The sequence below is a fragment of the Pogoniulus pusillus genome, chromosome 10, assembly GCF_015220805.1.
Source record: "Pogoniulus pusillus isolate bPogPus1 chromosome 10, bPogPus1.pri, whole genome shotgun sequence".
Classification (NCBI taxonomy): Eukaryota; Metazoa; Chordata; class Aves; order Piciformes; family Lybiidae; genus Pogoniulus; species Pogoniulus pusillus.
This window is the reverse complement of record NC_087273.1, coordinates 13,939,479-13,966,752: the sequence shown is the minus strand read 5'-3', so window position 1 is coordinate 13,966,752 and position 27,274 is coordinate 13,939,479. Positions and strand designations below refer to the sequence as shown.

The following is a 27,274-nucleotide window of genomic DNA, read 5'->3' as shown; positions in this document are numbered from 1 at the left end:
TCCAGCTGTTTCTTTTACCCCACCACAAAGGCTTCCCTTTGGTGCAGGTACCCAGAAGCCTGTAACAGCTCCAACCAGACTGGTATTTCCTCCTGGGGATGTTTCTGCCTTTTTTTTTTTTTCCATTTCAGAGCTGGTAACAAAAATTCCTGGTGAATTCACATATTACCAAATGCCAAAGAATACAATGAGAGAAATAATCTTGCAGTCTGTTCAGGATGGTACCTGGTCTGTGTCTTTATTTGTCATTTCCCACGTGCTGTGTTCTCTAGAAAGGCTGGATCTTTGCTGTGCCTCATCTGCAGCCCATTGCCTGATGAAATCCCCATATCAAAGGGCAGATAGGAAGGTAAATCCCTTCCTGAGAGTGATGGAGCAATCACAGCTGGGAGAATGTAAACAGGTGCAGAGAAGCCCCTGCTGAAAAAGGTGCAGTGCTGGGAGTGGCTGATGGGTGGGGGAAGAACCTTTGTTCCTCCTCTTAGGATATTAAACAGTCTGAGAAATCTAAAGGCTGCTGAAGTAAAAACAGTGCTAAAGGGAATATTCTGATCTTCAGGCAGGTAAGTTTTGACTCTTATGTATTTTGCTTCAATTATTTTCCATTATTGTTTAAAAAATGTTACAGTTTTAAACTTCTCTGTCCCCAGTTACCTGTGAGAAGAGACCAGCAGCAGTTAGAGAACATATCCACTGAGATTCATAGCTCTTAGTAGTATTTTGAATGTTTTGAGATTGACACAGGGGTCCTGGAGATCCCATTAAAGTTGTGCCCATTATAATGTGCTGTCTTGTAGCCAAAAATATAAGCAGTGTTGGTTGGAAACTGAGATCAGAAATTCTGTAACACCAAGCATATATAAACCCTTGAAGCTCAGTTTACTTAGGATTGTTACTGGTGTATCTAAAGGGAGGGGAAAGAAAATGTGATAGGAAGGAGAATTGATGTGAATTGCTGGAGTAGAAAGCAGACTTGGAACATGAAAGAGCTAAACACCATGCCAAAGTAATTATATGATATAAGCATAAGGCAGGAATGTTAGCCAGCACTTATCTTCATTTATAAATAATGCTTCTGCACACTACTTCCCATCTCCATTTAGAGATGAATATTCTGCTCTAAACCAGACCTGCTCTAAACATCAGAGTCTCACTTAACCTGGATTAACCTAGTGGTTCTCTGCAGGATATGATGAGCTCAGAGCCATACAGTCTATCTCCCTGTTTTGAGTGCATCAGGTGTCAGTTACTCCAGGGTTGTGCTTTTTGGTAAAGGCTGTGCAGAGAACAATAGGAAGACATGAATCCTGGCTAGTGCCTTCTCATGAAGGAGACTAATCCCACTGAAGTGAACTTGAAATCTGTTTTTACTCAACTGTGGCAGAATAGACTCTCCAAACAGGGAGCAGGAATTTGAACAGATATCCTTCATAGACAGTCGGGGTTTCAAAGCCAGCGTGGGTTCTGGATGCCTTATAATGGGCAAGGGTCATCTGTGGTGTTTATGAGGCTTTGAAATGGTCTGCTACAGTGTTTAACCTGTCTGAAATGGTTTGCATTCAAGGCAGCTCTTCATCATGGTTCAGTACTTCACTTTGCAGACTTAGTGTTTTTTTTTTTCCTAAAGAATGAATACTATGGACATGACTGAGCTCAGACCTGCCCATATAGTGTTGAGTGCTTGATGAGGATTTAGCCTGTTTCACCTGGGGACAAGTTGTCCAGAGCAACAGAATAGAGGAGGGCAGTATTTTTAGCTTTAAGAAATGATAGTGTCTTCAGACTTGGGAATGTAGCTCCCTCCCCAAAGCATTTGTGATCTGTTTGCTCACAGTTAACATATTCTCAAGGCCAGGCTCCCCAGGGCTTCCAACTGGGGTCAGTGTGTTGGTGGATAAAGCATCAAAATCCCATGGGCACCTTGGTTGACTGTATGCTAGTGGATCATGGGAAACCAGCTGCATGCCTGTAGTGCTATTTCTCCTTCTTACTTGTTCCTAAGTCATATAAAGAGCATTTTTAAGTAATAACATTACATGATGCTTAATGATGCGTTCTCAAGTTGTTGATTACCTACGTCTGCTGTAGAAGTGCTAGTGAAAGGCAAACATGAGGGGAAGATGTCAGCTGTCCTGGCTGACAACAGGTAGAGTTGCTTCAGCAGTCTGCATCTCTGCAAGCAAAAGGAAACTTCAGGAAGTTTTGCTGATGAAATGTGTTTTTGGCTATGAAAATGTGAAGCTTTCTGAGTTTTCATTTAATGAAGGGGGGGAAAAAAAGGATAAATCAGGAAAATTTCAAAGTCTTTCAAATTTAAGATCCACTTTGTAGGGTCAAAATTTTGCATATAGTATTATTTTATTTGACCCATAATGGTGTTTCTGGCTTCCATCACAGCTGTATGGAGACATGCAGGGCAATGCAGATATGAGTATCCTTTGTTACTCTGTGTCGCTTTATGCACTAGAGTGCATTAAGAGGAGCGTGGCCAGCAGATTGAGGGAGGTTCTCCTCCCCCTCTACTCGGCCCTGGTGGGGCCTCACCTGGAATATTGTGCTTGGTTTTGGGCTCCCCAGTTCAGGAGGGACAGGGATCTACTGGAGAGAGTCCAAGGGAGGGCTAGAAAGATGAAGAAGCTGGAGCACTGCCCTGTGAGGAGAGGCTGAGGGACCTGGGGCTATTTGGTCTGGTGAAGAGAAGGCTTAGAGGGGATCTAATCAATGTTTATAAATATCTGAGGGCTGGGGGTCAACGGGGAGAGGACAAACTCTTCAGTTGTGCCCCATGATAGGATAAGGGGCAATGGGTATGAACTACAGCATGGGAAGCTCCACCTCAACATGAGGAAGAACTTCTTGACTGTAAGGGTTGCTGAGTGCTGGAACAGGCTGCCCAGAGGGGTTGTGGAGTCTCCTTCTCTGGGTAATTCCAAGACCTGTCTGGAGGTATTCCTGTGCAACCTGTGCTAGATTGTATGGTCCTGCTCTGTCAGGGGGGGTTGGATTCAATCTCTGAAGGTCCCTTCCAACCCCTAACATTCTGTGATACTTCTCACGGTGTTAGGAAGCAAACTTCCGTGTCGGGGCCTTTTGATCTGATTTTGGTTTTTCCCCATCAACCTAGGAAGATTTGCAATTATCTAGGAAAATACTCAGAATACACACAGTACTGGATCAGGGAAAAGCTGAAACCTCAAAGAGGCATTTCCTTCCAGTAAACTGAATTTCACAGGAAATATCAACCAATAAGGTGCCTAAGACATTCCTGTCTACCTGTTTGCTTACTGAAAAATAAGGTTTTAAACTGCTAAAGAAGTTATCCCAAGAATTGCTTCTGCTACCTAGAGAATTATCATCTCCTAAATTGAGGAGAAAGAGATGAGAGAAACAGCTGGGGCTGTTTAGTTTGTGTAAGAGGAGGCTAAGTGGAGACTTGATTGTTGTCTACAGAGATATGGTTTAAGGTGAACCTTGTGGATTTTTTTTCCAACCTGGATGTTTCTGTGATTCTAAGAAAGACATAAAATCTCTAATATTAAGCTACTTTTGAAAGAAATGAAAGTCTTCTTTTGAAGTTGAGTCCAAACTCTGTTCTCTGGCCTTTTGCATTCCACGTGAGCATTTGCCTAGGATGGTATAGCTCGGAGTAAAGCAGAAAGATGCAACAGTTTGTGAATGGCTTGAAATGCAGGCTGCCTGAATCAGAAGATGCTTGAAGTGACTTACTTTACCACATAGGTGTCTAAACTGACACTGGGGGAATGAATCATAGAATCAGCCAAGTTGGAAGAGACCTCCAAGACCATCCAGTCTAACCTAGCATCCAGCCCTAGCCAATCAACTAGACCATGGCACTAAGTGCCTCATCCAGGCTTTTCTTGAACACCCTCAGGGATGGTTACTCCACCAACTCCCTGGGCAGCCCATTCCAATGCCAATCATTCTCTCTGTGAAGAATTTCCTCCTGATATCCAGCCTATACTTCCCCCAGCACAACTTGAGACTGTGTCCTCTTGTTCTGTTCCTGGTTGCCTGGCTGAAGAGACCAACCCCCATCTGGCCACAACCTCCCTTCAGGCAGTTGTAGAGAGCAACTACCTGAAGTCCAAATATTTCCTGCTGCTATGCAGAAGTGATTTATCATCATGGCATTACTGAAGTGTAATGCCAGTGTGCAAAAAAAACAGTTTGAGCAATCACAAAAAAAAGCATATGATAGTGTCTCAGCTCTCTACAAGAGTCCTATCTGACCTTCAGCTTCTTCATTTAGCAATTAAGGATTATCCTGAGAATCCTGAGTTTTAATTTAAAGTGATACTGATCCTCAAAACCGCATTGCACTCTGCTTGTAACCAAATAATTAGAAGATTAAGCAGAGAATCCCAGCAGTGTTTCATTAAAAATAGCCTAATGCAAGGAATTGTTTTCTTAGAATGGCTGTGATAAAACCATATTATATGCATCAATATTTGGCTTGAGTTCAACAGTGGAGAGAAGCCAGCAGTACTGCATGTTTGACAAATGATAGCATTCATTTAGGATGCAACTCTTTAGGCAGATACTACTAAAACTCTCACTCCCAACTGTTATCCTTAATTCTGAAAAGGGCAAGCTAGAAACTTGTTGGTTTGGGTTTTTTAATAACTTTGACTTTTAGGTTTTTACCTTAGTTTTTATCATTTCACATCTTATTTTAAAATGAGGAGGAATTTATGATGGCAAAGAAGTGGGATTTATTCTGTATCTCTTTTTAAAGGAAACATACAACTTAAATTGTGTACCTCCAGGCTTTTCTCGTTTTTCTTCTCTGCCAGTGTGCTTTTAGATTGCTTGGATGCCATGTGGTATTATGACCCTTTTATCTTTTATATGACTATCACCTGAAGGCATTTGCATCTGAGCTCCTGATCCCTGACCACAGCTTCTCCTAAACCTTGGTGAAGCATCAAAATGGTTTAACGAAAGGCCAAAGAAATGAATGATTTTTTTTTGGTTTTTGTTAAAGGATCTTAGCTGACTGTCCAAGTTCTCACTGAACTCATAAATGAAAAATGCACTTACTGAGTTTTGTCTAGTCTCTTGGGCTAGTACTCCTTATGCAGTAATAAATGGCCCCTGGATCAGACCACCATGGTAGGCTTTCAGTTGGAGATCATTGATTCCAGCAACTCTCCCAGATTCGATAATCTCAGTTTAGCTGTAGTAATTTTCAGTGTTTGGTTATATCCAGCAGCACATACTGTGCCATTGTGCTTCTGAGGTTGAACTCAATGTGAACTCAGGGCTGGTATTCTGCTTCTTCAGGGCAGGATTCTATCTGAAAGAGTAAAACTCTAGCAAATGTGAATTACGAACCATGGTGGCACTTTCAAAGCTAATGTTCAGGCAAAATTTCCTGTGTTCTTCAGTCAGTAGCGAAAGGATGTGACTCACAGAACATTAAAGGTTGGAAAGGTCCTCCAGAGGTCATCAAGTCCAACCCCCCTGCCAAGCAGCATCACCTAGGGTAGTTCACACAGGAACACATCCAGGCATTGCTGGAAAGTCTCCAGAGAAGGAGACTGCACAACCTCTCAGGGCAGCCTGTGCCAGTGCTCTGTGATCCTTACAGTCAAGAAGTTTTTCCTCATGTTGAGGTGGAACTTTCTGTGCTGTAGTTCATACCCATTGTCCCTTTTCCTATCACAGGGCACAACTGAGGAGAGTTTTTTCCCCTCACTTTTGGCCCTCAGATATTTATAAACATTGATCAGATCCCTTCTAAGTCTTCTCTTCACCAGACCAAACAGCCCCAGGTCCCTCAGGCTCTCCTCACAGGGCAGTGCTCCTTCCCCTTCATCTTTGTATCCTTGTCTTGCTTGTGAGTTACACCTACCTGAGCTACTTGTCCATTTCTTCCATGAGGTATAGATTAGAATCGACCAGGTAGGAAGAGACCTCCAAGATCATCCAGTCCAACCTATCACCCAGCCCTATCCAATCAACTAGACCATAGCACTTAGTGCCTCATCCAGGTTTTTCTTGACTGTGACTTCACCTCCCTGGGCAGCCCATTCCAATGCTAATCACTCTTGCTGTGAAGAACTTTCTCCTAATATTGAGGCTATTCCTCCTGTGGCACAACTTGAGACTGTGTCCCCTTCTTCTGTTGCCTGTATGGTGTGCTATTTTAAGACACATCAGTGTCCAGGTTGCTTTGCCTCAAAACACTTGTCTTAAAATGCACTAAAACCTGCAGCAGTTCATAATCTGCACATCTGGCAGCTCAGATAGCTGTGTGGTGGGATCAGGACAGAGTTGATGTTAGCTGGGTCCCCACTCAAGTGCTTGGTCCTGCTGTTGCTGGCTTACCTTCTTGCCACTCAAGGCTACTTTGGAAATCATAATTTTTCAGAAATCTGCATGTCCCTGAGGTGGTTGCACTGAGGAGAAAATTTGATGTTAGTGAAAAAAATGCTTTTAAGATACTTTCTTATTTAACTTTGGAATGTTCACTGCTGGACTAAGAATCAAAATAGATACATTATTCTTACCCTAATCCTTCCATATACTAAAGGGATTCTGTTGCTTCTTTCACTTGTTCTTGGATTGCATTTTTGAAACTATCTTACCAAGGTACTGCAATAAAATACCCTCCAGCTGACAGTGATCTCTTTCTCAGTAGTATTTGAGATTTTCCCTGATATGCTGAATTTTGACAGAATACAACTGGCTAATACCAGTGACGTTTTGTTCTTCATTTACTAAGACAAGGAAAAGAAAGGGGCCAACTAATTATTTTATTTTGTGCATTGAAAGAAAATTTATTTTTACCTGAGACTCTTGTGCAGCTTTCAACTTTGTATTATCAGAAGCACTGAAGCATTTCCCTCTCTTTACAAAACATTCTTGGTCTTTTTTTGTTTAGACTATTCTCAGAACAGCTGATCTGAGACACATCTTGGCTGATATTATTCAAGTTTTGATGTTAGATGTTGAAGTAAGTATCTCAGCTTGCGTGTTTTAATTGCTCAAGTGTGTCCTTGGCAAGCCAGGCATTTCAAGAAACCAAAACACATTCACACTGAGCAAATTTGTTTAGTTAGTGACAATTCTTTCCTTTCTTCCTCTTCACCATTCACCAAATACAAACAAGGCTTTTAACTGAAGTTCATAATACAGTAATGACTGAAGATCCATAGAATCATAGAACAGTTTAGCTTGGAAGGGACCTCAAAGATCATCCAGTTCCAATCCCCTGCCATAGGCAGGGACACTTCCTACTAGAACAGGTCACTCAAGTCCTCATCCAGCCTGGCCTTGAACACCTTCAGGGAGGTACCATCCACAACCTCCCTGGGCAACCCATTCCAATGCATCACCACCCTCACTGGAAAGAACTTCTTCCTAAAATAAGGCAGGCAGCTTTCTGAGCCCATGCTGGGTGTGCTTGGTGATCTGAGTGCAGCGTGGTGTTCATGTTTAAATGGAAGAGACTTCGTTAAATTCATGTTACTTATTCCACAAAATGTTTGGAAAAGAGACCTGAGGTTTTTCCCGTGAGGTAGTATCATGACAATTTTTTTTTGCTGTTCCTAATATTGGACTTTTTTCTCTGGAAAGGTACAAACTCAGCCATTTTCAGTGGCATTTTCCTTTTCAAATCACCCTACAATGGATGAAAATCTGCTCCCTATTGCAATGGCTTCCATAACTTCAAGTAGTTTGATTCCAAATATTCTTAAGGTAAAATATCTTTTCTAGCCTAAAGTTTCTAAAGTTCTTCTTGCTCCCTGGGATAGGACAAGGAGCAATGGATGGAAGCTGCAGCACAGGAGGTTCCACCTCAACACAAGGGGGAATTTCTTGACTGTAAGGGTCACAGAGCACTGGAACAGGTTGCCCAGAGAGCTTGTGGCGTCTCCTTGTCTGGAGACTTTCAAGGCCTCTGTGGATGCATTCCTCTGTGACCAGAGCTAGATTGTGGTCCTGCTCTGACAAGGGGGTTGGAGTTGATGATCTCTGGAGGTCCCTTCTAACCCCTGACATCCAGTGATCCTGTAACATTTGATCTTGTAAGAGGGCTGAAATCTTTATTTTAATGTCAGCATTAAAAAGTCTTCCTGAAATTCAGTCCACAGTCATACTTCCAGAAAACAGAAGTAAATATACAAGAAAAGATACTACCCTGCAATTGTCCATAGTCATTAAGGAAAGGAAAATCAGAATGGAACTACACCTTTTGTAACAGCCTTGCTGGATTGAAGCTAATGGTTGAGAGTATTCATGCCAGTTAAACAGGACAGTGTTAGCATGTCTGTGCAGGGAATACCTTACATATATCTGTCTGGATATATGGTCATGAGCTGAAGATTGTTTATTGTCAAAGGCTGAGTGTCTAATAAGTGCTGGCAATGGCTTGGATTCACTGGAATGCTGCACAGCTGCAGCGTTTGTCAGACTTTCCCTTTTCTGAATTCTGTAATCCCTTCAATATTGCATTAAATATGTTTTCAATATTTATCTGGATAAAAATGTACTGAATATTGCAACTGCTTAGTTCTGATGTTGGTCGTGTAGGAAATCTGTGTAAGGCAGAAGGTAACAATGTTTTTTATTGCCAAAGCTTAATGCAGCTGCTTCTTGCACTGTTTACTCCTTCAGAGGCTTGCGCTCGAGCTGCTTGCAGCACTCGGTAAGCCTTTTGTGATGGCTCTGAGGTGGAGGCACATCACAATTTCTGAAGCCAAATCTCAGTCCCTAAAGCTTGGCTGAACTCACCGAGCTGCCCCATCACCCTACGCAGGAATTGGAGGTCCTGCAGATTTCCCTGTCAGTAGAACTTAGCGGATGGGGTTTGGATTTGTTATACTTCATAGTCCAAATACTTGATGAGCCAGGAGTTGGAATGGTTTATTAGTATGTCACTATTCAGTTTTTATTAGCTTTCCTAAAGGCTCAGCTGGTCTATTGTTGGCTGATCTATTGTCTGTCCTCCAACTTTTCTTTTTTTTTCCTTTTAAAACAAATTTTATCTATGAACCAGATTATTTGGATAACAGTGATTGCAATTAATGATGTTGGAGCAGGGAAATATGCTCCCCTTATGTTGTGGGTTCAGAATTAAGACAGGGAATCCAAACACATGGAGTTCGAGTTAGCCACATGGTCTAATGCAGTCCTGGCTATGCTAAAGCTCACTGTGTCCGTGTGTTTCCACCAGCAATTACTTTCCCAGCTGCTGTTGAGGAAAAAGAGGAGAAAGCACACCAAATGGAGTGGATTGTAGGCACTGAAGATAACCCATTGCTACTTGGGTTGATTGCTTTAGACATTAGCCTGACGTGGAAACAAGTGGGCTGTAGGCATTAGGAATAGAGAGGTTGTTAAAAAAATCATATTGAAATTCAAAGCATTCTTTGTAGTTATTTGCCCAGCTGTATTAGTAATAGCTTGGTCAGACTGAAGCCAAACGCCTATTGAAGCCATTAGCTGTAGGTCACTGATTTGAGCAGATTAACAGTAGCAGAAAAATGCATCAGGCAAAGGATGAAATACTGGTGTCTGTCTAACTACTTCTGGTGTTCTCCTTGTGTTTAAAGCTAATTTCAGTCGCTTATTGGCAGTCACAGTGGCACCAAGAAGTGAGTGGGTCATGGAGACTAAGCCATGCATTCATCCCAAAGTGGTCCCTTAAGGAAAAGGTGGGAGAGTGTTGGAGAAGCTTGAATGAAAGTTGCTCCTGTTCTGTGGAAATGTAGAAAGCTTTAGGAACCAGAACTGTTGACACCTGCTGGGGCGTAAAAACCCCCACATTTGACTGAACTGTTGCAAGCATACACTGAAAATGAGAAGCCTAGCATTAAATTGAGATTACTGCATAACAATCTGGAACAAAACCTTGCATTACTATGTCATTATCTCTTTATGATGAAGTCTTTTTGTCTAGTCTCTTGACAGTGACTCATTGGTAAAACATTTTAAGTGAGTCAAATAAATAGAAAAAATGAATACTGGTTCCTTTGTTCAAGAAGAAACTCATCCAAAAAATTGAAAAGGACATAAACCTTGCTTGCTTTCTCTGTTTGCATTTCAGCTTTCCAGTATTTTCATGTTCACAAAGCAGTTTCTTGTCCTGTGCCCCTTTACAGAACACTAATAGCCAGTGTGTCTCACTCATACAACCTGTAGTGCAATGCATCATGCTTGGTCTTTATACCAAGCACAATGATTTATTTTCTAGTAATAGCTCCAAAAGAAATGAAACTCATCTCATTACAGGCCCTGCACATTCTTTCAAAGGAGAAGTATGACAGCTATAGATCTTCTGCTGTTGGTAGTCAAAAAATGTACAGGTACTTTATTAGCATGGAATAGGTTGGAAGAGACCTTTAAAGATCACCTAGTCCAACCTCCTTGCTATGAGCAGGGACTTCTTTAAATCAGATTGCTCAAAGCCCTTCCTCAACTTGGTCTTGAATGTTTCTGGAGATGAGGCATCTACCACCTCTCTGGGCAACCTGTGCCAGTGTTTCACCACCCACACTGTAAAATCTTTTGTCCTTATATCTATTCTAAGTCTACTTTCTTTCAGATTAAACCATCGACCCTTGTCCTGTCGCAACAGGCCCTGCTAAAGAATTTGTCCTCATCCTTCTTATTATATCCTCATCTTACTTATTACTATTATTCTTACTCATAGCAGAGCCAGTCTAACGCTTCTCTTGTCTGGCAGAGCACATTGCATTTCATGTTTTTTTGTATTATGATGTTGATTGCTTTGGTTTCAAAACTGATGTCAAGAAATGGAAAGATAAATCCAAAGAATGAAGAATAAGTCTGTGTGTGTTGGTAACTTACCTTCACCACAGCATGGGATACAGCTAATCAACTGGAAAGTTGAGAAGTACCACAATTATAGAAGTAAGGTATGTGGAAACATTGAGTTTTCACACTTCCTTGGTAGGTCACCAATACTGTTGTCACAACTACAGGTTAGTGAGTAACACTTACATCACTGCCCCCTCTGGTGATGTCACAGACCCAAACCCACACAGACTATTTTGCTGTCATGTCACATTGATTTAATTGGTTTTCTACTGTCACAACACAGCTGCTTTTGATATTGCCCAATCAACATTTTTTCTCATTCAGCAAACGTGTTTCACATTATGTTTTTCCCCAGATCAACAGGAATTCATTTTTCTATCAGATGAAACTTTCAGCCCCTGGTCTCAGCTGCTGTAGGCTCCATTCTCAGCTCTTCTCACTTGCTGGCTGCCTAATATTTTTCCAATCAAATATTGCTTCCGGCCTTTATTCAGAAGCTACTTCTAGCAAACCACTGTGATATGTGACATGAAGCTTAGGTTATTCCTAAGTATCAAAGCTTTCCTTAAGACATCTCATCCCTTCCCCATACACAAATTTATGTGTTAGTATTAATCATTATCATTTGTTTATGGTCAAGGAGACACTGACCTCTGCTAGGATTTATGATCCTTGCCTCAAACAGCCTGTTATGTTTGGCACAATCTGCTGTTTTTCTATCTATGCTGCTATTGTATGGCTCTGTCAGCATGTACTGACTGCATGTGAGTATGGCAGTAAGCAGGGGGCTTGCTTGCACCCTTCCACTGTGCAGCTTTTCAGCTGCCCATGATGGCCCTCGCAGAAGCACCTAAGATGGTCTGTGGGCTAGGTAGCAAACAGGCAGCCTCTGTCACCATCACCACCCCAGTGTGGCCATGTGGGTGCAAAGAACCAACAAAATGGACAGATCATATCACACAGCTTTGACCTGAGTGAAGGCGGCCACCAATTACTTAGTCATGGAAAAACGTGCAGGAACTATATGGAGGAATTGTTTGACACAAAAATGCTATTATTCAGAGATAGGTATCTGCTTTTTTTTTTTGGTTCAGATACACAAAGCAGCTGCTCTGCACCTGGTTTGTATCCAAAAAGGCTTTTGCTCATGAATAAGTACATGACTGAAAATAACGTTGCAGGTCTAATCTACTGACGCTCATAAAGCCTCAATTTCAATAAGGGTACTCTGCAGTAAGACACGAAGTGATTTTGTCAAGTTTTAATGCAGAATCATTTTATGTTTACATTATTAAAAGTGAAGTGTAAGGCCAAGAATGTGCATAGCCAGACATTGTTTAGGGGTTTGAAAACACAATTTCACGTTTGTTTTTCTGTCTGGAAGATGGTTGCTCAATCTCAACAATCACCTCCGAGTCTGGCTGTTGGGCTTTCAACAGTAGCTGTTCTTATTGCCAGTCTGGGATCTTAATGAGTAGATCTAGGTTACAAGTATGAAATTTAGAAGATAACCAAATAGCTAAAAGGAGATTCCATCCAAATAACCATTAGGGTTAGATATCTCCTTATAGATTTGTTGGTGTAATGTATTGGTTTTATGATTGGAAACAAGAAATTTGCCTTTTACAGTCACTATAATCAATAATACAGTCACAGAATGTCAGGGGCTGGAAGGGACCTCAAGAGCTCATCGAGTCCAACCCCCCTGCCAGAGCACAATCACCTAGACCAGATCACACAGGAATGCATCCAGATGGGTTTTGAATATCTTGAGAGAGAGAGACTCTACATCCCCTCTGGGCAGCCTATTCCAGTGTTCTGTCACCCTTACAGGGAAAAAAATCCTCCTCACATTTCCATAGAACTTTCTATGCCTCTACTTCCACCCATTGCCCCTTGTCCTGTCATTGGGCATCACTGAGCAAAGCCTGGCTCGGTCCTCTTGGCACTCACCTTTTACATATTTATAAACATTCATGAGGTCAACTTATTGTTTTAGTCCTTTGAGTATTTTTTTTTCTGGAAGCCTGGTCAGAAATGGAACACCTTTTTCTCTTGCAATCCACCTGTTTAATTTAAACCACAAGCTCCAGTTTTGCTCTTTTCCTTTGCCACCACTGCCCAGTCCTCAAAACCGTCTCTTCCATCCCAAGTGTGAGATGGAATGAGTGAGATGGCTGCTTGCTGCTGGGCTTAAGCAGAGCTCTTTAATAGGAAAACTACATTTTTCTTGGGAGAATAACATCATGTGGCAGGGCTGTGGCAACAATAACACCTATCCTGCCAGAAAACACTTACCTTGGGTGGCTAAGATGGCCCAAACATTTAAGAGCATTTTTCTTGTGCTGTGAATTCCCTCTGGTACATTATTTTCTACCGAGAGCTAATAACTGCCCTGCCTGTAAAGCAACTGGTCTTAAGTTTATTAGCTTGCAAGACAGAAAAATAACAGACACATATCACTGACATTTAACAAAGATATCTTTCATGAGTTTCTGTGTTTTTTTTCATATGCACCACACGTTTCTCTTTAGTTAGAAAAACACATTTTGAACCACATTCTGAGTAACTTCTTACGAAGCAAAGCACATTTTCCAAAAGGTCCTTAACGCTTCACCAAATACTGAGTCCCTTTTAGAAAGTTCTGAGGATTTTTGCAAAAGAAATAACATGTCAGCTTCCCCACTGAAAGCTGTTTCACCCTTGCTGCAGCAGTCATACTATTTTCCTTGGCTCCATGGGAAGCACCATCATCCTATTCCTGTACTGAAGTGGAAATGATTGCGCCAATGACTTTTGTCTGAGAGTGACTTCTTCAGACAGGATAAATCCCTGTTCACCTTTCTTTCAATACATCATAGGAGTCTGTTCCTTTTGCATGGAGCTGTGGGTCACAAGAAGATGATGCCATTAGTCATTGTAGTGACAGTACATTCTGGTGCTTAAATAGAAGGACTTTCCACATCTGGAATACTGTGTTAAATTTGGGGCTCCCCAGTTCAAAAGAAACAGAAACCTGCTAGAAAGAGTCCAGCAGAGAGCTACAAGAATGATTGGGGGAATTGAGCATCTCCCCTATAAAGAGAGTGTGAGAGCCCTGGAGCTGGAGAAGAGAAGGCAGAGAGATCTGATCAGTGTGTACAAATACCTGAGGGGTGGGTGTCAAGTGGCTGGGCCCAAGCTTTTTTTTTTTGTGTCCAGCAGCAATAAGACAAGGAGCAACAGCTACAAACTGGAACAGAGAAGGTTTCAGCTCAACATGAGGAGAAACTTCTTTACAGGGAGGGTGACAGAGCCCTGGAACAGGCTGCTCAGAGATGTTGTGGAGTCTGCTTCTCTGGAGACTTCCAAAACCTACCTGGATGTGTTCCTGTATGAACTACCTTGGGTGATCCTGCTTGGCAAGGGGGTTGAACTTGATGATCTCTGGAGGTCCCTTCCAACCTCTGAGGCTCTGTGGTTCTGTTATTCCACGAGCTGGCTGTGTTTGGTGGGTAGGTGATGCACACAGAAGGCAAACCAGTCGAACATGAATATTTCTGCTCTGGAATGAATTGGCTTTCAGATAATATTTTAATCCAGAGAATAGTGAAACTGTAGGGAGATAAAAGGCACTCGCAACTCTTGTATTTTTGATAGGCAAATCTCTACAATTTAACGCTCAACACAGAGCACATTCTTGCTGCTTTGCTCTTACAGTGACTGCATCCTCTTGAATGAAAAGCAAGTGGCACGTGAACTTGCCAAGGGCAGAATAAACACCAGGTACTATGGACAAAATGTAGGTGAAACTGCAGCATGTTTGGTAAAATTATTTCTAATTTAAACTGGCCTCTGCAATTTTTGGAATTTTACTATGGTGTGAGAAGAAGAATTTGAAATATTATTCTTCCCAAGTGACCCAGCTTCTGATTTGAACCATGTGGAACTTCAAAAGCTGAATGTTGTGAAAGTCCTCCTCAAGGGCTTGAGACACCACTGAGATTGTGGCAAAAGTTTTGTTAGTTCAAATGAGAACAAGAACCACTCTGTGATTATTCTCTCCCAAAGTTGATGAAGTCCAAACACCAGTTGCCCTGACTGGTAATAAGAAAAGTTCAGAGAATCATAGAATTGTTTAGGGTGGAAGGGACCTCAAGGATCATCCTGTTCAAACTCCCCACCACAGGCATGGACACCTCCCACTAGAATAGATCGCTCAAGGCCTCATCCAACCTGGCCTTGAACACCTCCAGGGAGGGAGCAGCCACAACCTCCCTGGGCAACCTGTGCCAGTGTTTCACCACCCTCACTGGAAAGAACTTCTTCCTAACATCAAGTTTCAATCTTCCCTCTGCCAGTTCAAACCCATTACTCCTCATCCTGTCATTACGAGACCTTGTAAATAGTCCCTCCCCAGCCCTCCTGTAGGTTCCCTTCAGATACTTGAAGGCCACTATAAGGTCTTCTTGATGGCTTCTCTTCTCCAGGATGAAGAGCCCCAACTCTCATAGCCTGTCCTCATAGCAGAGCTGCTGCAGCCCTCTGAGCATCTTCATGGCCATCCTCTGGACTCACTCCAACAGTTCCATGTCCTTCTTGTGTTGGGGGCTCCAGAACTGCACACAGTACTCCAGGTGGGGTCTCAGGAGAGCAGAGTAAAGGAGCAGAATGCCCTCCATTGGCCTACTGGCCATGATTCTCTTGGTGCAGCTCAGCACATGGTTGCTGTCTGGGCTGCATGTGCACACTGCTGGCTCAAACTGAGCTTTTCATCAACCCAGACCCCCAGGGTCCTTTTCCTCAGGGCTGCTCTCAGCCATTCCCTGCCCAGGCTGGAGTTGTGTTTGGGATTGCACCGACCCAGGTGCAGGACCTTACACTTGGCCTTGTTGAATGTCATGAGGTTGCCCTGGGCCCACCTCTCCAGCCTGTCCAGGTCACTCTGGATGGATCTCTTCCCTGTGCCACACAGCTTGGTGTCATCTGCAAATTTGCTTGATTGCTCTGTTTGTATCACTGACAGAGATGTTAAACAGCACTGGTCGCAGTACTGACCCCTGTGGGATGCCTCTTGTCACTGGTCTCCAGGTGGACATTGTGCTGTCAATCACCACTCTGTGTGGCCTTCCAGCCAATTCCTCATCCAGCAAGTAGTCTACCCATCAAGTCTGTTGTTTTCCAGTTTGGTGACCAGGATGGCATGTGGGACAGAGTCAAATGCCTTACTCAGGTCCAGGTAGATGACGTCAGTTGACCTTTAAAGTTCAAGGGAGAGCAACAGTTTTACATCCTAGAATGGCAATATCAATGCCATGCACTGCAGTCCCAACCTCTCAATAGCATGAAGTGCAGAGGGACTAAGTTTCTTGTTCTATGGCCCAAACATTTAAGGTCTACCCAAAAGCCTGCCTGCATGGCACGTTAGAGGACAAGGACCTGAGATTAAAAAAAGCCCCAGAAATCAGAAATTACCCAAGCTTCACACTGAAGAGGAGGGATTATGTCTAGGGCCAAAGAAAGGGAATGCTGGGGTTTTATAGTCAAACAGTTTCATATGGCTTACAGGGGAAGTGTATATTTCTGTCTTTATTGCTTCACCTACTAAAATGTGCACAAATACACAACGTTTTATTATCAAAATGCCAGTGGAGCTTCAGCTGGGAGCATGATCCCCAAGAAGACTAGGCCTTTGGCATCTCGCTCTTCCTCACCTCCTCCTCCTCCAAAGCTTTGACCTGTCACAGTGTTAACATTATTTCTGCACGAGTGGCTGTTGCTAATTTGGATAGAAATTATTTGGCTGCAATACTGGTGGAGAAGAAAGCACAGAACATTGGGAAACATTTGCAAACTGTGGATAGTTCTACCCTGGGTTTTATTTGGACAGTTTCCCAGGCACCACAGAAGTGGAAGCACGATGCTTTTAGGTTTTGAATGTTAAATAAAAATGGTCTTTTTTTTTTTTTTTTAGATATATTTTGAAGTTCCACATCTAGAGTCTAGCATTCAGGGTGCTTGGAAAAAAATTCGCTTGACCCTTTCCATTTGCCACTAGGATCAAAGTTGGCAAACAGGGATTCTTAAGGTGTAGTGAATATTCATGTGAGAAATGCAAATCACAGAACCTTACAGGTTGGAAGCGACCTCCAGAGATCATCAAGTCCAACCCCTCTGCCAAGTAGGATCACCCAAGGTAGCTCATACAGGAACACATCCAGGCAGGTGTTGAAAGCCTCCAGAGAAGGAGCCTCCACAACATCTCTGAGCAGCCTGTTCCAGGGCTCTGTCACACTCCCGGTAAAGAAGTTTCTCCTCATGTTGAGCTGAAACCTTCTCTGTTCCAGTTTGTAGCTGTTGCTCCTTGTCTTATTGCTGCTGGACACAAAAAAAAAGCTTGGCCCCAGCCACTTGACACCCACCCCTCAGGTATTTGTACACACTGATCAGATCTCTCTGCCTTCTCTTCTCCAGCTCCAGGGCTCTCACACTCTCTTTATAGGGGATATGCTCAGTTCCCCCAATCATTCTTGTAGCTCTCTGCTGGACTCTCTCAAGCAGTTCTATGTTCCTCTTGAACTGTCCCTTTAGCACTATAGACTCCTTTCCATCCAGCTCCTGACTCTACTGCACATGCTGATAGGAGGAGAAAGAGGATATTTGGGTGTATTATGCTCCTGCCCACTTTATTTTTTTTCCAGTTTCCTGAGTATTTATCTTTTTGTGGTTTTTAACATGCTTTCAGCAATAATTTTGGAGGTCTGTTGACTTAAACCATAACTAAGATTATTTCCAGAGTACTTGAAAATTATGGTCTTGAGTTTCTTCTGCTTTATGTAGTCACTAAATGGGCACCAAAAGTCTTGCATCCTCTGGCCCATGCAAGCAGCAGTAACATCAGCAGAGCTGAGACTTCTGGGGAGGAGAAGGTGGTAAAAATAGCTTTAAATTGAGGCTGAGGGACCCGGGGTTTTTTGTTCTGGTGAAGAAAAGACTTAGAGGGGATCTAATCAATGTTTAGAAATATCTGATGGCTGGGGGTCAACAGGGAGGGGACAAACTCTTCTCACTTGTGCCTTGTGGTAATACAAGGGGCAATGGGTATAAACTACAGCACAAGAAATTCCATGTCAACATGAGAAAGAGCATCTTGACTGTAAGGGTCATAGAGCACTGGCACAGGCTGCCCAGAGGGGTTGTGGAGTCTCCTTCTCTGGAGACTTTCAGGCCCTATCTGGATGTGTTCCTGTGTGACCTGAGCTGGATTGTATGGTCCTGCGCTGTCGGGGGTGGGGGGGGGGGGGGGGGGGAGGGGTTGGACTCGATCTCTGGAGGCCTCTTCCAACCCCTAACATCCTGTGATCCAGGGTCCTTCTTTCAAAAGCTGGGTTAAACGTCCAGAGTAGATCTCTTCTTCCAGCAACTCGTGCTTGGAGGAGAAATTCATGTGGTTGACTGGAGACAATTTGCAGATTGTGGAGGTAAACTTGGGGCTTGCCATCAGTCCCTTATCCGTCTACACATCCTGCTCCCACGTGATTAATATGTGTTATAATGGTTATGGGTAAACAGTCCTGTATGTGTGGTTGACCAAATAGTTCTGCTGTGCCTGGTATACATCCTAGGCCAATAAAAAAAAATAATTTAAGGCTGCCACCAAGCACAATGGTTTTCTGTAACAGCTAGAGAATGCAGTCTGTAATTGGAAACTGTTGTACAAATGCAAAGACATGCATTTGCTGAAGGCTTTCCACATACTATCTGAAAGAGAAGAAAAAAAGCATATTGTCAGATTTTTTTTTTTGTGATAGTATGGTCAAAACTCAGTTTTAAAACTCTGAATTATATATTTATGAGCCAGCAGTGTGCCCAGGTGGCCAAGAGAGCCGGTGGCATCCTGGCCTGCATCAGGAATGGTGTGGTCAGCAGGAGCAGGGAGGTCATTCTGCCCCTGTACTCTGCACTGGTTAGACCACACCTTGAGTCCTGTGTTCAGTTCTGGGCCCTCCAGTTTAGGAGGGACATTGAGATGCTTGAGCGTGTCCAGAGAAGGGCAATGAGGCTGGTGAGAGGCCTTGAGCACAGCCCTACGAGGAGAGGCTGAGGGAGCTGGGATTGTTTAGCCTGGAGAAGAGGAGGCTCAGGGGTGACCTTATTGCTGTCTACAACTACCTGAGGGGTGGTTGTGTCCAGGAGGAGGTTGCTCTCTTCTCTCAGGTGGCCAGCACCAGAACAAGAGGACACAGCCTCAGGCTGCGCCAGGGGAGATTTAGGCTGGAGGTGAGGAGAAAGTTCTTCACTGAGAGAGTCATTGGACACTGGAATGGGCTGCCCGGGGAGGTGGTGGAGTCGCCATCCCTGGAGCTGTTCAAGGTAGGATTGGACGTGGCACTTGGTGCCATGGTCTAGCCTTGAGAATTGTGGTAAAGGGTTGGACTTGATGATCTGTGAGGCCTCTTCCAACCTTGGTGATACTGTGATACTGTGATATTAAAATTTGCTAAATTTACCTCTTTTCAAAAGTGAATTGATTCCTGTAGCCAGGTGGGGGTTGGTCTCTTCTTCCAGGCAACCAACAGCAGAACAAGAGGTCACAGTTTCAAGTTGTGCCAGGGGAGGTATAGGCTGGATGTTAGGAGTAGGTTTTTCATAGAGATAATGATTTGCCACTGGAATGGGCTGCCCAGGGAGGTGATGGAGTCACCGTCCCTGGAGGTCTTCAAGAAAAGACTGGATGAGGCACTTAGTGCCATGGTCTAGTTGTCTGAATAGAGCTGGGTGCTAGGTTGGACTGGATGATCTTGGAGGTCTCTTCCAACCTGGTTGATTCTATGATTCTATGGTTTTGATAGTCACATCCCTGTAACTTCCGAGTGACCTGATCTAGCAGGAATGTCCCTGCTGACTGCAGGAGGGGCAGCCTAGATGAATTTTAGAGGTCCCTTCCAGCTTGGTGTTATAGAGGGTTTTGAGTCTGCGTTTAGGGTGAGATATGAGGCCGATTTCAGGTTAATAAATAATTTATTAATCTATACAAATAGAATTTCCCCAAAACTTACGTGCAGCTAACCCACATAAATCCTTTGTACGTGGTTGGTGAAACTATTTTACAGAATGTCTGTTTACAGCTGAATTAAGCAACTTGGTAGAGGTTTTAGAAATGTCCTGGTCAGAGTCTTGTGGCATAAAGTGCCACTGGTAAAGTCAATGAATTCTTTAGCAAGTTGAATCAAGAGAGTTCAAATACTCGCTAATTGGAAATCTCAGTATCTGTGGTCCCAAAATATACACAGCAAAAGCCACATGGCTGATTTCTCGTGGAGCTGATAGCTCAATTTGAATTGGGGCAGGCTACCTGAGAAGGTTCCACAGGCACGGTCGGGCTGATGTGGCAGGTTAGAGCGGCAGCATCCGGCCGGGAACGCCTCGTCCGATCACCCACTGGATCGGTGCAGAGTGCTGTGGAACCAAGGGTCAGGTACAGCGGACAAAGGCAGCGGCCCCAGGCAGCAGGCAGGGAGAGGTGAGCGGAGAGAGTGGCAAGAGCACCTTGTTTACCTGGATTGCCCTATTTATGGGGTGTGGGCAGAGATTAACGGTCCTTTGGCCATGATATTGTCCAATAGGCTTCTGGCAGCCAGCCAGAACACACCAAATTAGGAAGGGTCCATAAGTCTGGTACCCCCAAATATGGGAAGAGCATAGGTGGGCCACACACTAAGCTAAGTGTGTGGCTTAAGGAACCTGTTTACAACCTCATATAACCTGGGCAGGCCAGGCTTTGTGGCACCAGGGCTGTTGTGTTCCTTTTGTCTATTTAATGTGTTTACCTCTGGTTTGGGCAGGAAAACATGTCCAGGCAAGACATATGAAGCCTATTTAAGCCTATGTGGCCCTCCACTACACCTGGACCATTCTGTGATTCTATGTTTCTATGATTATGATACTTGTAGTCAATAAGCATAAGGACTATGAGCTTGAGTTTCAGAATCTTGGGATTTTAAATGTTTATTCAGATGAACCTTTCTAGCAAAATAGATTTTAAATCTTTGCTGTGACAATGTACAACAAAATCTACTCCTTGACACTTAGCAATCTACTTCTATTTCTTTTTTAGCCTCTGGAAGAAAAAATCCCACAACTAAATAGAATTGCAGCATCCATAGTTGTTGTTGCACAGTAGTGACTTGCAGGTGTCACTTCAAGTAGCACGGTCTGGGGTAAACGACACTGGAGGGCAAACTGTTAGTCACACACACTTATACTGTCCTCAGCTCCTGCAAATGGGCCAAAAATCATGCAGTACTCAGAGAGTAAACAACTAGAGAAGGCCACAAAGATGATCCAAGGGCTGGAGCAACTCTGCTGCAAGGACAGGCTGAAGAGCTCGGTGTGTTCAGCCTGGAGAAGAAAAGGCTCCAGGGAGATCTTAAAGCTGTTTTCCAATACCTGAAGGGATCCTACACAAAGGCTGGAGAGAGAATTCTCTTGAGGGTGTAGAGATAGGACAAGGAGGAATGGTTTTGAGCTGAGGGAGAGTATGTTTGGACTGGATTTTAGGGAGAAGTTTTCAGTATGAGGATAGAGAGACTGGAATAGATTACCCAGGAAGGTTGTGGATGCCTTCTCCTTCACAGTGTTCAAGGTCAGGCTGGATGAGTCTTTGAGCAACTGAGTCTAGCTGAGAGGTGCCTCTGTCCATGGCAGGGAGGTTGGAGTAGATGATCTCTGAGGTCTCATCCAACCTCAGCCATCCTATGATTAATGTGTGCCATGCAAAGGGGCTTAACATTTGTGAAAGCCAAAAATAAGCCCTAAAAATTTCTATCTTAGTGTCATTGAGCAGTAAGGATTTATACATGCAGATTCTCTAGCTACACCTAAGGGAACTATATTAAACTATTAGTGGGACAAAGAAAACCATGTTACAGGTCAGAACAGGTCCTTTACAGGAACAGATAGCATGTTGTATTTTGTGGCACTGGAGGCATTTAAAGTGTATTTATAGAAGACTGGTTGTAAAGGGGCACTCTGTGTTTCTCCCATTTGATTGCTGCAACAAAACAATTCCATTCCTTCCTACAGCTTGAAATCTCAAGCACCTAGAGACCCCTGACTGTTACAGATGCATAGGCATGGACCTAGAGACCCCTGACTGTTACAGATGCATAGGCATGGCAGTATCTCAGCTGCAGTAGCAAGGTTCCCAAAAAATCTATATGGCATAGTTATAATGAACTCATTCTTTTCCACAGAACTGCACTACAAATGGCACTATCTTTGTAACTGGGATTGCAGTTTACACATTATATAGACCTGAAAAAATCTGGGACATTTATTTCCCCTCACTATAGCAGTCTGTAAATGGAGTGACACCATTCATGGAAGAGTCTATAAATGAGTGTTAATTATGTGACCAGATTGGGGCAAGTGTGATGAGTTCTCGTTTGATGTTAATTGATAGCTTCAGTTTTACCTGGCAGCACAACAGTGTGAATAATATCAGTGATAATTAATAATTGGGAAATGGGCATTGTAAATGATACTTCTAGGGTTTTCTATCTGTGATAGGGATTTTCAGCATGATAAATTGTCTGGGGAAAATGAGGTTTAAGGTTTTGCTATATTTTTACTTCACAGATGTCCAGAAGAGTAAAAGTTAGTAAATTATAGGAATAATGCTGCTTAGAATAGGATTGAGAATTTCCAAATAAGCTCTTTAGCCTCTAGGTAATTGGACTGAATTTTATTTAGATGTGCAATTATTGCAATTATTGTTAACATTGCATTTTAAAAATAAAAAATGGAGTAAATGCTTCATAATCACCCAGACTAGACTCAGCTGGCTCTGGAAATTTGAATGAAGCTTACATTTACATCTTAGCTCAATATGCAAGCAGATATTTACAGTATATACAGTTATATACAGAAATAAATATCACAAAGTAAAAGGTGATAAAGAAACACAACAGCCCTCCCAGAAACCTGAGTCCCCAGGAGGAGCTCCCAACTGCCCTCCCACCTTCTCCCACCCTTCTCAACCTTGCCCCAGTCCCAAGGAAGAATGGAGGTTTGGCCAGGGGGGATAGGAAGCAAAGTGGATTAATCAGAGAGATGGCAGAGAGGCTAGAGAGAGCAAAAAAATGCAGCTCCGAGCTCCCCAGCAGCAGAAGTGCCTTATCTGTGTTTTTTACTCTTGTTCTTATATATCTCAGTGAGCCTATGAGTGAAGTAGACATCAGCACTGTTCGTCTTTCACAGCCTGTTCTTCTCGCGAAAGCATTCTAGCTAGCTTCAAACTAGCACACCTGTACTTAAGTCAACTCATACAGTTGAGTGTACTTTTGATCACAGAATCAAACAGGTTGGAAGACATCTCTGAGATCATCAAGTCCAGCCTATCACCCAACACCCTTTAACTAAATCATGGCATTAATTGCCTTGTCCAGCTTCCTCTTAAACATCTCTAAGGATGGTGATTGCCCCACATCCCTGGGCAGTCTGTTCCAATGCCAGTCACTCTTTCCATGAAGAATTTCTTTCTATCATCCAGCCTGAACCTGCCCTGGTGCAGCTTGAGACTGTGTCCTCTTGTTCTGTGCCTGGGAGCAGAGACCAACCCCACCTAATCACAACCTCCTTTCAGGTAGTTGTAAAGAGCAATAAAGTCTGCCCTAAGCCTCCTCTTCTCCAGGCTGAACACCCTCAGCTTCCTCAGCCTCTTCTCACAGAGCTGTGCTCCAGCCCCCTCACCAGCCTTAGTGCTCTTCTCTGGACACGTTCAAGCACCTCAACCTCTTCCTTAAATTGAGGAGCCCAGAATTGGACACAGTACTCTAGATGTGGCCTCACCAGCACTGACTACAGGGGCAGATGTAAAGCCACATTAATTTGAAAAGACAGAAAAAAGTCCTCACATATTTTGGGGATTCATAAGATCTTTTAAGTTGCTTTAAGATTTGTATTTTGCATGCTGAAAAAGAAAGAATGATGATGAAACATGAGCAAACCTGTGTTTTCCATCCAATTCCCATTATTTAGAGGTCTGGCATAGGCTGTACGAAGCTGAACTTATGGCTGAGCTTTTCACACCGGTCAGTCAGATGTAACCTCTGAAAAGCTTCATGCAAGAGCAGAAGACAAGAGCATAACAGACCTAATAAAACCCTAAACCCCCAAGTTCCCTGTCACCTGCTTCACCAGATCTGCCTGTTCTCACTTAGGTGGGCTTCATCCCAGGAAAACGAGCCTGTCTCAGCAGAGATTTTAAGACTGTAACTTTAATGAGTGCTGACACCAGAAGTGTGCACAGACCTCTCCAGCACAAAATAGGTGAGGTAAGAGAAATAAATTTCTACTACTAGTAGTCATTTTTATGTCACTAATAAAGTCAGCTATTTTTAGGAGCATTTTAAGACAGCTGTTTAGAACATGAAGTTATAATACAGTTCAGTGAAATATTAGAATGGTTTAGGTTGGAAGGGACCTCAAAGATCATCTAGTTCCAAACCCAGTTGTCAGTAAAAGCTGTTTGTATCTTTTCACGTGGAAAATATTCTCACAGTAAATATATGGGGGGAAAGTGTGTGCAAAGACATTTCAGAGGAATCATATAAAGGATAAAGTCTGTACTGAAGAAATTAGGCTCTTCTGCCTGCCTGAGAGTAAAAGAACAAATCCCTTGAGGCTTTGTTTGGACAAATTCATCTACTCTAATGACTTTGAGAGTGAAAGCTCTTGAAAGAGGGGAATGACACTAAGGACAATGTTGAGCTCTTTAGTCTCTTTGCTGCTAGACCTGTCCTGATTTACTGCTGGACTAAACTCTCTTAACTACTGGCTCTGTAATAGTCCCCAGGCCAAATTTTACAACGTCCACTTAACTTCTGTCCTCAGTTCAGTCTGTGAATGTTAAATCCTTATGTGAATGTAATTCTGGGGGGACTATGGGGGTTTTGAACTGTGGAAGATGGGGTGAGTTTGACTTTCTTTTATGCTATTTACATAAAATTGATGTGAAAATAAGAATAATATTCCTCTGTCAAAAATCTAATCCATATCTACCATTGAGAGGACCTAATTTCTGACATGTGAGTCCTCTTTTGAAACACCAGAGCTGCACATTCCTTAGCAATGAGTCTTTCTTCCACAAACCAGGTTTTCCACACTTTCTGCTCCTCCACTGCCATCTCAGTTTAAGATAGCAGGATGATATTCTGTAAAGTATATCTCAGAACCGTGTTTCTAGGTAAGGAAATGGAAACTTAGTGGGAAAAGCTTTCTGACAAATTCATATGTACATGGTATGGGAAAAAAAAAACAACAACCAAACCAAAACAAATAACCTGTAAGCAAAATCTCTAAGTGTAGGTTCCACCATCATTTAGAGCCTCTTTCAATCTCTCTTTTTTCTTTTTTTGGTAAAGGGATCATAGAATCATTTAGGTTGGAAGAAACTTCAAAGATCATCTCATTCCAACCCCCTGCCATAGGCAGGGACACCTCCCACTAGAATAGGTCATTCAAGACCTCATCCAACCTGACCTTGAACACCTCCAGGGAGGGAGCAGCCACAGCCTTTCTGGACAGCCTATTTTCCTTACTGTAAAGAACTTCTTCCTAACATCCAGTTTAAATTTCCCCTCTGCCAGTTTAAACCCATTACCCCTTGTCCTGTCATTACAAGACCTTGTAAATAGTCCCTCCCCATCCCTCCAGATACTGGAAGGCTACTACAAGGTCTCCTCAAAGGCTTTTCTTCTCCAGGCTGAAGAGCCACAACTCTCATAACCTGTCCTCATAGCAGAGCTGCTGCAGCTCTCTGAGCATCTTTGTGGCCCTCCTCTGGACTCACTCCAACAGTTCAACGTCCTTCTTGTGTTGGGGGCTCCAGAACTGCACATAGTACTCCAGGTGAGGTCTCAGAAGAGCAGAGTAAAGGGGCAGAATCCCCTCCTTGCCCTGATGGCCACTCTGCTCTTGCTGCAGCCTGGCACATGGTTGCTGTCTGGGCTGCACGCATACACTTCTGGCTCATGTCGAGCTTTTCATCAACCAAGGCCCCTACATTGATGTTTCCACTTAACTGAAAATGCTTTATTTTGAACGTTGTGAGCAGACTTGCCTAGTGAGTATAGCTTTAGGACTAAAATGTAGAAGTACATGTATTTAACATTTTGCTGATAGTACTGAATGCCACCACTTTGATAATGAGTTTGGCTTCTAGAGGAAGATTACAACTGCTGCCACAGAAACCACAGAAGGAGGTTGCTTTCACCTGGATCATCTTTCAAGGCATTATCCTACCCAGTGTTAGAAAAGTATGGCATTTTGTCCTTAATTTGGTCACACAATACAGTCCCAACATAAAAACTTACTCCTTGAAAAAGTCTTGAGAGATTGTGAGCTGAAGCGTCTGCTTTCCCCGTGGAAGCACTGTATGAGCAGAAAGGATGGAAGTAAGGCATAAATAAAGATCTGATTTCTGTGACATGTTAACATGTTGACAGCACAAGGGGCAGTAGGTGGACGGAAACTGAGGCATAGGAAGTTCCATATAAACACGAGGAGGAATTTCTTCACTGTGAGTGTGACAGAACACTGGAACAGGCTGCCCAGGGGGGTTGTGGTGTCTCCCTCTCTGGAGATACCCAAAACCCACCTGGATGTGTTCCTGTGTGATCTGGTAGAGGTGATCCTGCTCTGGCAGAGCGGTTGGACTGGATGAGTTTTTGGGGTCCCTTCCAGACCCAGGCATTCTGTGGTTCTGTGGTACTTCAGTATAAACTGCTGATAGATAGATCTGAACAATATGATTGAAAATTACCAGAGAGAGTGAGAGTAAAAGGCAAACACTTTGTCACCTGTGTTTCTATCTGCACAAAGATAATTCAGTGGGTTAGAAGACCTCTTCTAGTGGGAGGTGTTCCTGCCTATGGCAGGGGGTTGGAACTGGATGATCTTTGAGATCCCTTCCAACCTAAACTATTCTATGACAAAATTAAGCACTGTATTTCTGTGCAGTAATGGTGCTCAGTAAATTCCAACTCCCTGCTGCTCTCAGACTGGCTGGGCAGCTACAGGCACCCTTTGTTTTAGAAAAGCCTTTCCTCCTGATGGGAGCAGTCAAGATCTAATCACATTTTCAGTACAAAATTGAAGGTTTTAATGTCCACTGAGACCTGGTCCTAAGCATTTTGTGTAACTGGTGCTGAGCTAACCATTTGACTAGAAATTGTTATGGGTTTATGGATTTATTTTTCCTCCAAAAAATGATAAAGCTAAATTCACATGTAAGTGTGTTAAATAAACTGGTAATTTGCAATGGTAGTTATGCAATGCTTAATGACACCAAGTTCTTTGTTGCCCAAAATATTAGGATTCCTGAGGAAAAAAAAAATGAAAACAAATATTTTTATCAACCTCATCTTGACTAGTTAGAAATAACTTTCAAGTTGAGGTTGATTTATTAACTTGGCAGTTTTGA

General features: G+C 43.0%; 1 long non-coding RNA gene across 4 annotated transcripts in view; it reads left to right on the top strand.

Moving 5' to 3' along the window:
• Window positions 1-462: 462 nt before the first annotated feature.
• The window catches only part of LOC135178996 (uncharacterized), a 66,279-nt gene continuing 39,467 nt past the window's right edge, over window positions 463-27,274 (top strand). For 3 of the 4 annotated variants that reach the window (XR_010303827.1, XR_010303829.1, XR_010303826.1), the window contains exons 1-2: window positions 463-563; window positions 24,012-24,125. This is a non-coding gene — a long non-coding RNA (uncharacterized LOC135178996). The remainder of the gene's footprint in view (window positions 564-24,011; window positions 24,126-27,274) is intronic. The other variant, XR_010303828.1, reaches the window with a different exon arrangement.